We start from the raw sequence: 15,513 nt of genomic DNA, 5'->3' as shown, positions 1-15,513 counted from the left end.
CAGGTGTGGTCTAACCAAAGCAGAATAGAGAGGTAGCATTACTTCCCCAGATCTAGACACTATGCTCTTATTGATGCAGGCCAAAATCCCATTGGCTTTTTTTGCCGCCACATCACATTGTTGGCTCATGTTTAACTTGTTGTCCACGAGGACTCCAAGATCTTTTTCACACGTACTGCTCTCGAACCAGGCATTGTCCTCCATTTTGTATCTTTGCATTTCGTTTTTCCTGCCAAAGTGGAGTATCTTGCATTTGTCATTGTTGAACTTCATTTTGTTAGTTTTGGCCCATCTCTCTAATCTGTCAAGATCGTTTTGAATCCTGCTCCTGTCCCCTAGAGTATTGGCTATCCCTCCCAATTTGGTGTCGTCTGCAAACTTGATGATCATGCCTTCTAGCTCTTCATCTAAGTCATTAATAAAGATGTTGAACAGGACCGGGCCCAGGACAGAACCCTGTGGCACTCTACTTATCACTTCTTTCCAGGATGAAAAGGAAGCATTGGTGAGCACCCTCTGGGTTCGTCCATTTAACCAATTACAAATCCACCTCACCGTAGTTTTGCCTAGCCCACATTGGACTAGTTTGTTTGCCAGAAGGTCATGGGGGACCTTGTCGAAGGCCTTACTGAAATCCAGGTATGCTACATCCATGGCATTCCCTGCATCTATCCAGCTTGTAACTCTATCGAAAAAAGAGATCAGATTAGTCTGGCATGACTTGTTTTTGATAAATCCATGTTGACTATTAGCGATGACCGCATTTGTTTCTAAGTGTTTGCAGACCACTTCCTTAACAATCTTTTCCAGAATCTTGCCTGGTATCGACGTGAGGCTGACCGGACGGTAATTGTTTGGGTCATCCTTTTTTCCCTTCTTGAAGATTGGGACCACATTGGCTCTCCTCCAATCTGCTGGAACTTGTCCCGTTCTCCAAGAACTCTCAAAGATGATTGCCAATGGTTCCGAAATGACTTCCACTAGTTCCTTCAGTACTTGTGGGTGTAGCTGATCTGGCCCTGGGACTTGAACTCATTTAGAGCAGCCAGGTATTCCTGGATGACTTGTTTCCCAATTTGGAGTTGGATGTCCTCTAATCCCTCAGCCACTCCATCTTGCTGAGGTTGAGGATGACCTTCTTTTTGTGAGAAGACCAAGGCAAAGAAGGTATTAAGTAGTTCTGCCTTTTCCCTACCCCCTGTCAGCATTGCCCCATCTTCTCCTCGAAGAGGCCCTATCGCCTCCTTGTTTTTCCTTTTTCTACTGACATAGGAAAAGAAGCCCTTTTTATTGTTTTTAATGTCCCTGGCAAGCCTGAGCTCATTTTGTGCTTTAGCCTTGCAGACTTTTTCCCTACAGGTGTTGGCTATTTGTTTGAATTCTTCTTTGGTGATTTCTCCCTTTTTCCACTTCTTGTGCATGTCTCTTTTGTGTCTTAGCACAGTTAGAAGTTCTTGGGACATCCATTCTGACTTCTTTGCACTTGTCCTATTTTTTTATCTTTGTTGGCACAGTTTGCAATTGTGCCTTGAGTATTTCACTTTTGAGAAATTCCCATCCATCCGTAACTCTCTTATCTTTTAGTATCTGTGTCCACTGAATGCTGCTCAGCGTTTCCTTCATTTTTTGGAAATCGGCTCTCCTAAAGTCCAAAATGTGGGTTTGACTTGTCTTAGTTTCGGCCTTCCTTTGTACCTCAAATTGCAGGAGCACATGGTCACTTGCCCCTAAGGATCCGACCACTTCAACCGCATCAATCAGGTCCTCCGCTGAACTGAACGCAAAGTAACAAGACAAGTTTCACTTCTCCCATAAAAAATTCTTGTTTGGATTATGTTTGTAAACACAGAGATGCTATGTTTCTCTCCTCATTTAGAGTTTGAAATGCTGTGATCATCTTGCAAAAAGAAGATCAACATTTTCCCTTGTTGGCTAAATATTACTGTTTATTATTGCTATCTATTTTTATCGGACAATAGTTACTTGCATCTGACTAGTTATTGATAACCAATATACTTGAAGCCAATATATTGTATCTATCAGAGTGCTGAACTGGAAATTGGAATACCTAAGTCCCATTTCTCCACTGAATCATAAAATACATTGGGTCACCATTTGCCATTCACCCCACCTCAACTTTGTTAGGAGAAGAGCCATACATACATGGGAATTCATCAGAGTAGGAAAGATTAGATATAAATTCAACTGAGAACATAAACAGTAGAATTAGAAAAATGGGTACTATTCCATTAGCTGGGTGGAGCCCAAAAGGGGGACTAAACATAGGATAGTCCATGGGGGGGGGGGGGAGGTTTGAAGGAGCAAAACCATTTTTCCCCTGCTTTCCTGTTATACCATCACAATATTGGCATTGTGGAAACAACCCTTATTTATGAAATGCGAAAGGGGGGAATAACTAGGAAAAATGGGGGAAATCGTTTTCGTCCCACCCTCACCCCTGGCATAATGCACTATCCTTTTCTGGCTAGGCCTCCTTTTGGAGTCCGCCGAGATAATGGAATAGTATCGAAAAATATATTGACATTGAGAACATCTATACTGACTATAAGGCAGCATGGAACTGGTTTGGCAGTGCAGGTGATTAGACTGACAGGTCTGGAATTGGTTTGAGACCAGGTGAGTGATTACAGTGAACTCAAAACCTAACCTTAAACTGCTCTGCATTTTTTATGTTTCCAGTAAAGATGCCATCAGTGCTCTGGAGCTTATGGGGGGGGGGGGGGAAGGGGGAAAGTGACAGATAGGGGGGCAATTAAGCCCCTTTTGCCCATCCATGTTCTTAGGCTGCTTTTTTAGCAGCCCCTGTTCTGGAACCTATAATGTGTTTCAGCAGGGGCAAATGTCTACCATGTGCTCTATATTCAGCAGAATCAATTTCACTATGCTTCTACTGAACTGGATCTGGGATACACTGGCATCTGCTGAAGCACATTATTTGGCTGAACTTGGACTTTGCAAAATGCATTGGCACCATGTGTTTTGTAGTCACTGTGGTTTTCAGTTGTGTTGAAGCTGTGTTACAGTGTTAATGTAGATGGCTCCACTAAGAATGGTTTTGCAATGGGACCAATTGCCAAGAGAACTGGTGAGATTGTCTCTCTCCAGTTCTTTAGCTGGGTGCCCCAATGTTGAGCAGAGGGTTGGACTTGAGCTCATATGATGCTGTTTCCAACTCCATCCTATAATTCTAATTACCTCCATAATGTGATCCTGAATTTAAAATCATTCATCTAACTGTATCTCGGGCTGGAGTGTTGTCTGGTTTTGGGGCTGTATGGCCATGTTTTAGCAGCATTTTCTCATGATGTCTCGCCTATATCGCAGAATTTTCTAGACTAGCTCAAATTTGTCAGTGTTCTTTCTATGCTTCTACTGAGTAGGATTCTCTATACTGATTATTCATCCCCCCTCCCCCCAAAAAATCCCCACATTTTTGTTAAATTCTGGAAATAGCTCAGGATGTTATGATTAATCAATAGGATGAACTCATCTCAAGGAGCATATGTTGTCCCTTCCAACAAGTCTTAAAGCATGGCCAGATTTTTCAGAAATAGGGCAATTTCTCTCATATGTTTCCTCTTCCATTTCAGTGATAAGATCAATTTATGATACCACAGGCATGAACCATCATTAATTTCAAGTGGCTACCAATCATTTTCAAAACGTCCATTTTACAAAAAAGATCCTGATAGCACACATTAAGCTGTAAATCTTATATTGCAGTGAGTTTTTCCCCCTGTTGTGTATTTTTGGTTTTCTAGTAAATGGCTTACTGTCATTCAAATGTCATTACTTTTGGTCTCCAAATGCTACTTTTCCAGCAGTAATCCTCCATTTGCATGACGTTTTAATGACCTGCATGCAGCGAACATGATACTTAGGCATTTAATGCTAGATAAATGTCTTGGGTAGATTAGAATTATAGCATTTAGTAAGGCAGATAAATGAGTAATAAGTAATAGGTTTTTTGTGTGCAAAATAGCAAAATAAAAGCAAAGCTACTTTATAAATGAAAGTCTGCCATCCCTTATAAGCAACTTGAATCAATAACCCTCTGGTGTGGCAGCTGTCTCATATGCTTTAATCCATAATTGTTGTGCCTAGCTTCCTACCTATCTCACTGTGTTTTAAAAACAAGATTTCATTGATAAGTAAGAATCTTATTCACATTACTCCATTATTGCACTATGATTCCTCTTCTACTGCCATAGCTCAATTTGTCAGGTCCTGGAATTGCAGTTTAGAGTGGGAGTATTTAGATTCTCAGTCAGAGAACTCTCGAGAGTTACAAATCCCACGATTCCATAGGATGTAACTAGGGACATAAAGTGGAATGAGAATACTATAACTGTGTACTGTGAAAGGGCTCCAGGGAAATGAAAGTCAACTCATGTTCTTCTCTGTTGAATATCCTTCCAGCATATCTGAGGTTGTTTGAACAATATAAAGGAAACTAAAATCCATGTTTTTTTTCTCCAATGGGCATAGGAGGTACTATAGCATTCCCCATATCAAAGTCATCCCCATTTTCAAAAAGAGCAAAATGGCTTGGTTATGCAATGGCAAGAAAAATGCAATGCCATGAACATGCAATGCCAAGCAAAATATTACAAAACATATCAATATTTGATTCTTTCTCTTAGGCTTGAGCTCTAAAAAGAGACTCCATTATATGAGGTGAAAAGATGCATTTCAGCAGGATAGTCACATCTGTTGTCAGTAAGTATCACATGACATTGCATGCATCCTGCTGCTGCTTTGCATTCATTCCATAACTATAGCACTCCTTTCCATTAATGGCCCAAACCTGTCAATGCCTCCAAAAATTACTGCCTTTCCATCATAAGTCTCTTCCACATCTGTTGGCACATGTACTCTTTGCTATTATGTTCTCCTTATCTTTATTCTTTTATTTTGCATGTCCCCACCATCACTTCCTTGGTCTTTCTTCTTATTTCTTCTGTCATCCTACCAGATTAGGCAAGATGAATCCTCACTAATGACAAAAGGAATATTTACACATTTTGGGTGGGCATGGGAATCACTAAAAGTTTTTTAATGTCAAGAGACTCTGACAAGAAGAATGTCTTATTGTGTACAAATCAACATATGGATACTTTGCACAGAAAATAGCATTTCCTGTGTTGTGATGCTATTTCTGTACAGAAAAATATGTGTAGAAAAGGTTTTCTGTGCAAATGAACTACATAAAAATTTGTGCAGAATAAATCGTAGTGTTTTCTGCATAAATAACAGTTTTTCAAAGTTGACACATTATTTTATGCACAGAAAAAAGACAATTTTCTCTGCAAAACAACCACCTGTGAATCAAGTGTTTATTTTTGAATAGGCTTCAAAATATGGTTTTCAAAGGTTTTCCTAAAACTTAAGAAATTTGGAGAAGAATTACACTCTTCTTAGTTTTTCTAGCAACAGCCGCTGGCAGACAGCTTGATGTTGGAATGTGGCTGTCTTTTCTTCTCTTTTCCATGATGAAGAAGGTGACACAATACTGTGACTCACACACTGTAAAGATAACATGAAAAGATGGCTGTCTAGTAAACTAAGTCCATGCTATTGCAATATTGCTCTCAACTAACTTTTGTTAGTTTGCATTGAAATATCACTAAATACAACTATCCAATCTCCTTAAAAGAGAGCAATTAAAAGGCAGTAACTATTTTCTAAAATGATGTGCACAGTTATATTATTTAAATATACACTCCATTGTGTCCACTCAATTTGTTGGCATACCAACAGGAGGAAAGAGATCCAATTAATTACCTCCTGGGAAATTCTTTAATAGATTAATGAAGTCATAAAATACGTTAATTGGAAAAGCAGACCATGGTAAAAACACCCTATCATTAATTAAATCACAAGCAGCCTAATAAGAAAAAGATTTAGCATGTATATTAGAATTTCAACAAACAGATCCACAGGGATAATACTGTCTAAGGACAGTTCCAAATGACAGCATTCAAGAGGCAGCTCTTCAACTAACTTTAATGTGTTAAGACTAGGGATGAATACTGGGAATGAAAAAATATATGGCTCAATGGTGTGTAGATATTTTCTTGTGCAAGAATCTCTAGCAGAGGTCATGAACTTTGTTTTTGACTGCAGCTCCCTGAATCTACCAACTAGCGTGGCCAACTCATATGCTCTCTGTGAGACACTAGAAACTATAATGAAAGGGATATACCTCAATAAAGATAGCAGAGATGAAACCTGAGACCAGAACATATGACTTCCAACATAGCCCTATATCCCAGAATATTAAGGTGGGAAATCCCACAAACTCCTTTGAACTGGGTTATCTGAGTCCACACCCAGATAATGTGGGATTTCCTGTCTTGATATTCTGGGATATAGGGCTGTGTGAAAGGGCCCTAAGGGATTCTCAGAGTTGTAGTCTAAAAATAATGTTTCTAAACTGTTGTGACAGAGTTCATCCCAGCTAAATTCAGCTAAAAGACCCTTAAATGTTTTATCCATACATTTCACAGTAACTTTGTTATGGGATGGGAGAGAATAACAATTTAAAGGTAACAACATAGAAGATTCATATTCAGTCCAGTCCAAAGTTCTGAGTGATTTTGAACACAAAGAACATAGTTTTAAGAGTTCTAAAAAAAAGCTTTAAAGTGATCTTGCACATGTTTTCCACTATTCTCAAGTCTCTAGGTAAAATGCTTTCTAAACCTAAACATGCACATGCATCCATCTGAATCAGAAACAAACAATTGAAAATTATACTAAGAAGATAGGGGAACTTTTAGTTTCAAGCACTTTGAAAATCTCAGGTTGGTACTGTTGCACTTAGGGCAGTGAAAGCTTGCCACAAAGGAATACAGCATTTCAGCATGTATAATCTATTTTCAATCTAGCTCATACTCCACCATAGTAGGTTATTTAGGAAGGATGGGTACTCCTTCAGGCTTGTTTGTTTTGCACATGAATATTAACCAAACATAATCCTTCTTGACAATACTTTTTTAAAAGATTTGGATAATTTAAAAGAAATAAATTAGAGAGCCATGATGGCTGTTCTCCTGGGACATTCTAATTGCCTTGTTATTCAGTGAACAGACACAATGAATTTAAGCTGTTCTTTTTTTCCAAAAGACATCAGATAGCATTTCTCAAAATAACATTTGAAACAGAGACACGGCATTAATAGTGCATTCCTGTACATGTTTCCTCGGAAGGAAGCCTCAAAGGCTCAATGAGGCTGCAGTGTACCTCATTGTTTTCATTTGAATGGGTTGATAACCTTGCTTGTACAAGTGGAAATTCACTTACATGGAAATAAAATGTGGGCTACTACAAACCAGCTTCCTTTTTTCTCCCAGTCAAAGCATGCTTGTAAAGGTGGAGGTCCTCAGATTACTAGCAAGGCCACCATTATTTTGTTAATTCCTGCTTACCCAAGAGTTTCAGAAAGAAAAGATAACCAGAATTTCTGCTTCCTGAATAGAGATAAGACCGAATGTTTCAAATGCTATTCTTTTGAGGGGAGAAAAGAGCTAGATACCTTTAAAATGGAAAGAGAGGAAGTGAAGATGCCCTTTTAGATATTGTCTGCCTGCAATCTGGGCTGAAACTTCATTATTCTAAAACAGGATTTGAGAAATCGAGACCAAGGCCATTTTTGAGGACATAAGGATCTCCAGGTTAGTTCCTGTTTCCAAGAAGCTTCTCCAGGGCCTATATTGTTCTTTCACACACACACACACCCCTCCCTGGGGCATTACACATACCCCCTTTGGATACATTTCAGCTTTTGAAAAAATATGCAGAATATTTTTATTGAAGAATAGGAGTATGTTAAATTCCCAAAGCCTTCTGGGGAAGACAGTGCATTTCCCAACTCTAAGCAATAGCCAAACACTTTTCAGATTCTTGTCACATTGTGGCTTCAGATGGGGAATGTGGGATACTGATATTGATTATGTGATTCTTCTTCTTCTTCTTCTTCTTCTTCTTCTTCTTCTTCTTCTTCTTCTTCTTATCTATATATATATAAATGCTCTATGCATAATGAGTACCTTAAAAACAAAAGAACCAATGAACGAAATCACACCAAATTTAGCAACAAAACGTCTCACAACACAAGGAGTGACCATCACTCAAAAAATTATGATTTTGTGATTTGGGAGTTGTAGTTGCTGGGATTTATAGTTCACTTACAATCAAAGAGCATTCTGAACTCAATCAACGATGGAATTGAACCAAACTTGGCACACAGAACTCCCATGACCAACAGAAAATACTGGAAGGATTTGGTGGGCGTTGACCTTGAGTTTGGGAGTTGTAGTTCACCTATATCCAGAGAGCACTGTGGACTCAAACAATGATGGATCTGGACCAAACTTGGCACAAGCACTCAATACGCCCAACTAGGAGCACAGATGGAGTTTGGGGGAAATAGACCTTGACATTTGGGAGTTGTAGTCACTGGGATTCACAGTTCACCTACAATCAAAGAGCATTCTGAAACCCACCAACGACAGAATCGGGACAAATTTCCCATACAGAACCCCTATGGCCAAGAGAAAATACTTTAGGCGATCCAGTCCAACTCCCTTCACCATGGCAAGAAAACTTAATCAAAGTCTTCCTGACAAAGAGCCATCCAGCCATAGATATAGACAGATAGATAGATGGATTAGGAGTTGTAGTTGCTGGGATTTATAGTTCACCTACAATCAAATTGCATGATAGAATTGAGCCAAACATGGCACACAGGACTCCCATGACCAACAGAAAACACTAGAAAGGTTTGGGGAGCATTAACCTTGATTTGGGAAGTTGTAGGTCACCTACATCCAGAGACTACCATGGACTCAAACAATGATGGATCTGGACCAAACTTGGCACGAATATTCCATTTACCCAAATATGAACACAGATGGAGTTTGGGGGAAATAGACCTTGACATTTGGGAGTTGTAATCACTGGGATACAAAGTTCACCTACAATCAAAGAGTGTTCTGAACCCCATCAATGACAGAATTGGGGCAAGCCTTCCACACAGAACCCCCATGACCAACAGAAAATACTCAAGGCCATCCAGTCCAACTCCCTTCACCAGGGCAAGAAAACGTAATCAAAGCCCTCCTGACAAAGAGCCATCCAGCCATAGATATAGGCAGATATATATGATTTACACAGAGAGAGATATAGTGTCATAGATGTGAAAGGGACCCCTGAAGAAGGACTATGATATGTTGCATATTCCAGAGTAGGCAAACCAGACACTCTCCAAATCAACAAAGAAAGACAAAGAAAGACCAAAAAATACTGTTTACTCACAAGCATAAAGAAATTACATATATTAGAAACTAGTACTTTCTCATTACTTTATTTTCCAGATCAACAGACTGGGCCACAGCAATGCGTGGCAGGGGAAAGCTAGTTATTATTATTATTATTATTATTATTATTATTATTATTATTATCAGACCACCCAATGTCCCCAGAGGTAGATACTATATTTAATGGTGATTGGAACAACTATTTATTTATTTATTTATTTATTTATTTATTTACTGTATTTATACCCTGCTGTTCTCAACCCTAAAGGGGACTCAGAGCAACTTAAAGATTATGGCAACATTCAATGCTTCATCATACAACAAGTAATAAATATAAAATATCAAATTATAAAGCAATTTAAACATAATAATAATAATAATAATAATAATAATAATAATCTTTATTTATACCCCACCACCATCTCCCCAATGGGGTCTCAGGGCAGCTTACATGAGGCCAAGCCCAATCAACAAATTACAGCAAAATAAAACCAAAAACACATGCAACAAACAACAACATCATAATTAAATAAAACATATGAATACATTAATGATATAAGATTACAATAAACCGTCACAGTGACAATGGGCAGCTACATGTGTGAGAAAATAATGGCTCTCTAATTTATTTCTTTTAAATTATCTGTGGAGAAAGGATGCTGTCTAAAGAGGTCAGCTGTTTTTGGCTGCTCCCACCTTCCCCACCCAGGCATTCAAAAAGACCTAAAGGGGCACCATGTTGGAGAAAGTATAGAGTTAGCACTTCTTTTAGGTTCCCCTAGGATGGATTAGGCTTTTGCTTTTCATCACTTTATTCAGATAAGGGGGTGATTCCTTTTTAGATAAGAATTAAGGTACAGTATGCACGTTGAATTGTGAATAAGTCAACCCAGGACTTTTTGACTGATTTGACCAACATTTCTATACATGAGTTCACCCGATGATGGATGCTCTTCATGTTCCTGAAAGGTCAGAGCAATGGTAGTTGGAATATGAAAGAAGGAACTCCCATCAGCACATTGTATTTAATTAATCAGGTTTAATAGGTTTCCCTTATTGAGGCTGCACAACTGATATGTATCAAATCTGGAATTCCAAACTAAATAAGACAAAATTGGACTAAATTGGGTTCCATTTGAGTTTAATCATCCTTATTTATATCTGGAGTCAACCAGCCTTGTTCAGAGTGATTTGGACCAATCCAGAGAAAATACAAATAATTTTTAAAGGCAATTGTAATGTCTTGAAAATATATTGTTGTGATGATAGGAAAGGGGAGAAATAGAAATTGATTTTGCATAGACCTCTACTTTTAACCAAGGGTGACAGATATGAGCATGATCTGTCTGCAACATCTATCTCTCAATTGATTGTCAGAGTTGATTTGGTTGATCTGGCTGGGTAGACAGGTATCCCTCCATCATTACTCCATGTGATTCCCTCCCAAAGCTGCATGCTCAGTGGAAGGGGAAGACATCCCTGGTATAGAAGGGGTATACAGAGGTTTCAGTCTTTGGTCCAGAGTATACAATAGCTGTGACTCAGGGACGGAAAGCACTTTTGAATCCCTTTGTGCAAATGGGATGTCAGAAACAGGTGATCAGGCCTGTATAAGTACTAGGCAGATTAGTTCCTTTATAATAGGATCTATAAGTGTTGATACCTTTCTCTTCATTCTGACAGCCAATCTGGTCCTCAGCAGTGGTGTTGCTGCCACAACACTTCTTCCCACTTATGCTAATTCGCAAGCTCATCCTGCAGCTTCCCATAGACAAGTGAATGAAGAGGAGGTAACCACTTATGTGGTTACCTCTTTTCATATTCTATAAGTTTGTAATTGTTTGAGTGCAATATGAAGTGGTGACTTCTACATCAGTGGGGTGGTAAATCTGGTTTAGCTTTGAACATTTAATGAGCATCCAACATACTGAATTTTATCTCAATATAGATTTAGCTTCTTTGGTAATTCATTTTGTACTAAAGACTTACATGATGATTTATACCCCACTTTTTCTCTCCACAAAAGAGACTCAAAACAGCTTGGATTTCCTAATTTGCTGACATGGAAGCTATAAATGTCCACTTCCTGAAAGTTGTTGTTTTATCCACCCAAGAAAGCAAAGGGGATTTGAGAGGCACCAAGAATAGCTTGGTTGTGCTGGAGGAAAATTCTGAAAGTGCCTTGGACCGCAAGAAGATCAAACCAGTCTATACTCCAGGAAATAAAGCCCTGTTGCTCACTGTAGGGGAGGATATTAGAGGCAAAGATGAAGTACTTTGGCCACATAATAAGAAGACAGAAAAGCTTGGAGAAGACAATGATGCTGGGGAAAATGAAAGGAAAAAGGAAGAGGGGGCGACCAAGGGCAAGATGGATGGATGGTTTCCTTGAAGTGACTGGCTTGACTGGCTTGACTTTGAAGTGGCCACAATCAACAGGAAGCTCTGGTGTGGGCTGGTCCATGAGGTCACAAAGAGTCGGATGTGACTGAACAAATAAACAACAACAACAACAACAGCTTGCCCAATCTCCTCCACAGAACTGTGAATTTAGGCATGCCTATTCTGATTTCCTCTCAAAATGGGATCTAAAATGAATAACAACATAAATTAACATAACATCCAACTAAATGGTACAAGTACTTTTAAAAAATATCTTATTAAAACATCTGTCTCTGAACATGTAAAATACAGGAGTATAGATATAGGCAGGTGTATCATGAAAATATCATTGCAGATTTGATAAATGTGGATTTAATGATGTGTGGGAAATCATGGAAGAATAGAAGGATGTATGGATGGAGTTAATAATTTTGGAGACACCAATATAATATTAAGGCCTGCAATGACTTACTACCTGCTTGCTGGACTATAATTAATGAGAACTGAAAAAGTAAATTGTGATAAGAACTGTGACAATGGATCTTTCAAGTTAAGAGAAATGTTTACAACATTCCTTATGTTAAGGAGGAAGTCAACACAAGCAAACGCCAATCAAGAAGATTCAACATCTGACCAGGAAACTGAGTTCGAGTCAACATATTCCAGGATGGAAGATATCTATAATTAATTTTCATCTTTGGGACTGCATCAGCAGACTAAATGTAACAATTCTCAAACTGTGACAGTCCTGTGGAGTCTGGTTGATCCGCCATGCTCTCCTCCATGGGAAGGAGAGAGATAGTGTATTTGGAGAGTGACAGATTTGCAAGAGAGCAGTCTGCTCACTTGGGGCTTCTTTCTCAAGGGAAGAGGAAGAAGTGCACTTTTGGAGACTTAGATTTTGTACAGGGAGTCAGGTTCTGCTGTATGGAAAACAGAGATCTGTCTCTTGGCATTGTTCTTTACGGAAAGAAGTTTTCGCATTTCAGCATTTGAAGTTTTGGTGTTATGGAAGTTTTGGAACTATGCGTTGGCAGGCTGCAGGAAATGCCCATGTGACCTCCTATACATTGGAATGACATCTAGACCTGTAAAGATTAGAATCTTGGAACATCGTTCCCACATAAGAAACAAACATAACAACAGCACTTTATATTCTCATTTTTTAGAAAAAGGATGCAAATTTACAAGCTTCAAATGTTGTGTTTTAGAAAAGATCTATATTAAGCCTCATATAGACATAAAGGGTTATCTTTTGCAAAGAGAAGCCTTTTGGATTTTTAAGGTTTACACAGTTTTTCCTACTGGTCTCAATGACAGACTGGATTTCAGCTGTTTTTTGAAATAAGCCCTTAATGTAAATCTTTCCTGTTTAGAAATTGCATTTCAGCTGTCTTTCTGTAACAAGCCCTAGCTTTAAATCCTTTCCACTCTGTAATTGTCTTGCTCACTACTGAAATCCTATCTGTAGAGCTGGTTCTTGCTAGAGAGAAGTAAATAATAATCATGCATGCTACCCATTCTGTAGGAATTTGTATATTTACTTTATTGTCAATTAGTGTTTTTGGGTGCTGATTTGGCATATCTATTTTGTTGTCTGTTATCACTCATTTAGGAATTTATTGAGACTCTAACGCTTATGTGAACATATTGCAGAATCTTGAAGAAGGGAAGGTTCCCTAAAACGAGGCATTACAACCCGGGGACTCTTGTTGATGGTATTTTACTTTCCCAAGGACACTTCAAGTGCTTTGTTTATTGCTTCAGAGACTTTGCAAATATTTTTTCAAGATTTATCAGTTGCTTATAAGACTATATGGGAGAGTGAAGATATAACGCTGACTGTACGAGCAACTTCTGTGGGGAGGAAACAGAGTATCATTGGGACCTGTATTGTGAGTGTTATTGTTCAGTGATTTATTTTCAGATTAAACCAACTAATGTATTTGAGAACCACTCAGCACGGTTGTCTATAACAGTATACAACTTTTGTTTTGCTGCAAGAAAGCAGGGTCTGCCCTAACAGGTGCTTCTCCAAGGAGGGAGAAAAGGATATGGTGATATCTGGATGCATGAGGATGAATTCATGTACATGTGTATGAATGCTGAGTGCAAATGTTATTCCCCTTTGTTTATTAGCCATGTAATTGTAAATCCAATGTAGTTGCATAGAATCTGTATGTCTGTATGTCTAATGTCATTCTTTGTGTAAAAGTTCTGATATACCCTCTCACACTGGAAATTGCAATAAAAAGAACCTATGCTTTAAAGTTATTGAAAAGTTATTTATGACAGGTGTTCCTTTCCTCCCTCATAGCTCTATGTACTTTCCTCCCAAAGCTACATGCTCAGTGGAAGAGGAAGATGTTCCAGATATAGATATAGGTATGCCATTATTTGATTACTGTTTTCCTAAACTGGCCTAAGTATTAATACGAACATTGCCCCTGCTGATAATGCTTAATATCATAATGCCACAAAACCACCTTGAATGCCACTTTTGTCTCATATTGTTGTTATGAAAATGATTTGAGAAGATTCTAGTTCAAAGCAGATTTCTTTGTGTGGTTTGGCAGTGGAGGAATGCAGCCATTATTATCTTCCTTCAAAACCCTTTTAAAATTATTGCTTCCTGATATTTATTTGGCTGGCCTGAAAACTCTGCAGAAGAAAAATAGGAGACATTATCATGGAGGAAAGAAAATAATTGTTTGTAGCTACCATAGCAACCAAGTTATGACAAGACTTGACTGCCAAGAGTTGCTTTGAAACACAGTATCTGTAATCTCCCAGGTTCCCTGCACTAATCAATACAAGTACTGTAGCTTTCTACTTGTACAGACTTCTCAGGCTATCAAGGTTATTTTGGAAAGCAGAGGGAGACAATGCTCATGTGAATTCTATTTAGCCATGTCTGATCTCTTTAGTAGAAAACTTCACAACACACACACACATGTATTTGTGTGTGTGTGTGTTTGTGTGTGTGTTTGATAATGGTTTGTTGTTATGTGTCTTCAAACTGACTCTATTTTATTCCAATCCTATCATTACATTTTCTTGGCAAGCTTTATTCATCATCATCATGAGTAATCACTCGTGGCCGAGTATGATTGTCTTCTAGAGGTAGAGTCTTGGCAGTAGATCCATAAATGACTGTGAAGACCTATTCTGGAGCCACATGGTCTTTCACACAGAGGACATAGATTTTTCAGATGGAAGATTATCATGCCAAGGATTTGCCAAAGGTTTACATTTGACTTCTTTTAAGGCTGAGGGAATGTTATTTTCCTAAGGCCACCCAGTAGGTTTTCATGGTTGAGCAGGGGAATCAAATTCTAGTCTCCATGAATCAAACATTCACCCACAGGACCATACTCTCTTTGGCAGTGCCATATAGGCCAAAGTGAGATGGTAAGGCACACAATCAGCTGGCCCTGCATATGTATTGCTCTGTGACTGGTCACAATCCTCCAAAAGTCACTACTTCTCCTAATGAAAAATACATTTAGTGATAAAGATTGCTTGAATATCACAGGTTTCTTTCTGAATTTGACAGGGAGGATTTGAGAATTATCATTATATTAAAAACATAAATGTATTAAAACATGAAAGTTAATCTCATATTTGTGATGCTGAAACTGGATTGCTGTCTCCTTTTTCTGACTCATCTCAAATGTTTGAATGTTTGCTTAAAAGTAATTTGTTTGATTATTAATTGCTATTAATGCTATTGATGTGATATTTCCCATGAGTTGTGTTGATCATTGCAGTTGATTTTTTTTCTGTATTC

This window comes from Anolis sagrei, chromosome 4, assembly GCF_037176765.1.
Source record: "Anolis sagrei isolate rAnoSag1 chromosome 4, rAnoSag1.mat, whole genome shotgun sequence".
Lineage (NCBI taxonomy): Eukaryota > Metazoa > Chordata > Lepidosauria > Squamata > Dactyloidae > Anolis > Anolis sagrei.
Note: the sequence above shows the minus strand (reverse complement) of the source record.